Here is a 2,357-nt window from a genome sequence, read left to right as displayed (position 1 = left end):
CAGACTCCAGGCTCTGAGCTAGCTGTCAGCACAGAGCCAGACGAGGGGCTCTAACCCATGAACCATGAGATCATGACCTGAGCCGAAGCTAGATGCTTAACTGACTGAGCCACCCAGGCGCCCCACCACATAAACTTTTTAAGTGAATTCTTACAAATCACATCTTTGGTACATGGGCCTCTATTCTCATCAAAATCTAATATCTCAAAATTTAAACTGAAGCCATTGGCCACCATATTTGACGTTCCAAAATGAGGACTTTAAGGACAAGCCAGAAGTGAACTGAATTGAAAAACTGAAGAATGTTCAGTGTTTGCAGACACAAATAAAAAAAAGTTTCAAAGATGGAAATGTATTGAAGGATCCGGGGGATTATTAGAACATGCATAAGTCAGAAATGGGAAAGGGGTGACAGAAGATTAAGATTGGTTAAGAAAGGATCTCAGGGACTCAAGGCATGTATATATTTAAAATCAAATTTATCGAGGTATAATTTGTATAAACATAAAATGAATCTATGTAAATGTAGGGTTTGATATGGCTTTCCCCCCCCAAATCAATATAACTTTCATTGCTTTAAATTCTTTAAGTTATCACAAATTAGTTGGAAAAATTATCTGGCATCTTGCTATTTCTGTAGCTGGACAACTTAGATCTTATTCATCAGCCTGCTGAACTGTTCCTTTTCCAAAAACATACCAACCAAAAATTTCCTGATATCCTTATTTTTAACTGTTGTGCTTGCTGAGTCAAAGTTGCTGAGTTTGATACAAGGTCAATGTCATTTCCTTCAAGAATTAACTCATCGTGGGGTGCCTGGGTGACTGAGTCGGTTAAACGTCTGACTTTGGCTCAGGTCATGATGGCTCAGGTCATGATCTTACGACTCGTGAGTTCAAGCCCCTTGTCAGGCTCTGAACTGACAGCTTAAAGACTGGAACCTGCTTCTGTGTCTCCCTCTCTCTGGCCCTCTCTTGCTCACACTCTGTCTCTCTCTTTCTCTCTCAAAAACAAATAAATAAACATTAAAAACTAATTAATTCATATTTGGGGGCTTGAGATAATGAACAAACAACACCTGACCTCATTCAAACCCTGCAGATGTATTTTTCACCCATGAAATTTTGGATTTCAACAAGAGAAACATTCTTCTCAATAACAATGTTGATGAGAAGGTAAGCATACACAAACCTCACCTTATACTGAAAACTCATTATAACACCCATGATCATGTTCTTTTTTAAAAAAATGTTTATTTATTTATTTTGAGAAAGAAGAGAGAGAGCAGGGGAGTGCAAAGAGAAAGGAAGAGAGAGAATCCTGAGCAGGCTTCATGCTGTCAGCACAGAGCTTGACGTGGGGCTTGATCCCACAAACTGTGAGGTAATGACCTGAGACAAAATCAAGAGTCAGACACTCAACTAACTGACCCACCCAATCCCATTCTGTACATGACCACAGACAGTGTGAACAGTAGCCAGCTCTTTTCAATCTCTCCACCATTTGTCAACTCAGAGCCTCTTCTTTTTCTTTCCAAGCAGACTGAGTTCTATACTGATGTGGCTGAAGTCCCTTTGCAGGGTTCCTCTGGGGAAGTTCATAATAAAAGCACATCCCTTCAGAGTGATATCAGCACTTTCTGGAATGTCAGCAACCTGATTACTAAGAATGGTCTTCATTCTCACAGTAGATGTGGGTAAGAGAGAGCTGATGAGTTTTGACAAATGCATATAATCATGTAATTCCTAACATAAACCTGATATGGAATTTTACTGTCACTCTGCAATGTTCCCTTGTGCCCCTTTACTGGAAACATTCTTCATTCTTAGCCCCAAGCAATCACCAGTTGTCTTAATTATCCTGCTTCTAAAATAACATATAAATAGAATCAGACACTATGTGAAATTTTTTGGGTCCATGTTATTGCTTAGAACCAGTAGTCTGTTCCCTTTAATTGATGTGATATTCCATGATACAGATATACCACAATTCATTCATCAGTTCAATTCTTGATGATTATATGGTTTCTAGTTTCTAGTTATTATGAATAAAGCATCTACAAACATTCCATTGAAAGTCTTTGTTTGAACATATATTTTCCTTTATCTTGGATAAACTCATGGAATTGCTGTTATATAATAGATGTAGTTTAACTTTACTAAAACAACAACAACAACAAAAACAACAAAAACCTGTCAAACTGCTTTCCAGAATGGTTGGGCAGTTTAACATTCCTACTGGCAATGAATAAGTCTATTTGCTACACGTCCTCACCAACAGTTGGCACTGGCAGTGTTTAATTATTTTAGAGAGTGTGTAGAGGTGTCTCAAAGTATTTTAGTTTGCATTTCTTGAAT

At 38.0% G+C, this 2,357-nt stretch overlaps 1 pseudogene; it reads right to left on the bottom strand.

Annotated features, from left to right (window-relative positions):
• Positions 1-656: 656 nt before the first annotated feature.
• LOC115289057 lies at positions 657-1,679 on the bottom strand (annotated as a pseudogene).
• Positions 1,680-2,357: the final 678 nt, after the last annotated feature.

The sequence above is a fragment of the Suricata suricatta genome, chromosome 4 (assembly GCF_006229205.1).
Source record: "Suricata suricatta isolate VVHF042 chromosome 4, meerkat_22Aug2017_6uvM2_HiC, whole genome shotgun sequence".
NCBI classification, from domain to species: Eukaryota; Metazoa; Chordata; class Mammalia; order Carnivora; family Herpestidae; genus Suricata; species Suricata suricatta.
The sequence above is the reverse complement of the archived record's forward strand: the minus strand, read 5'-3'. Positions and strand labels throughout refer to the sequence as shown.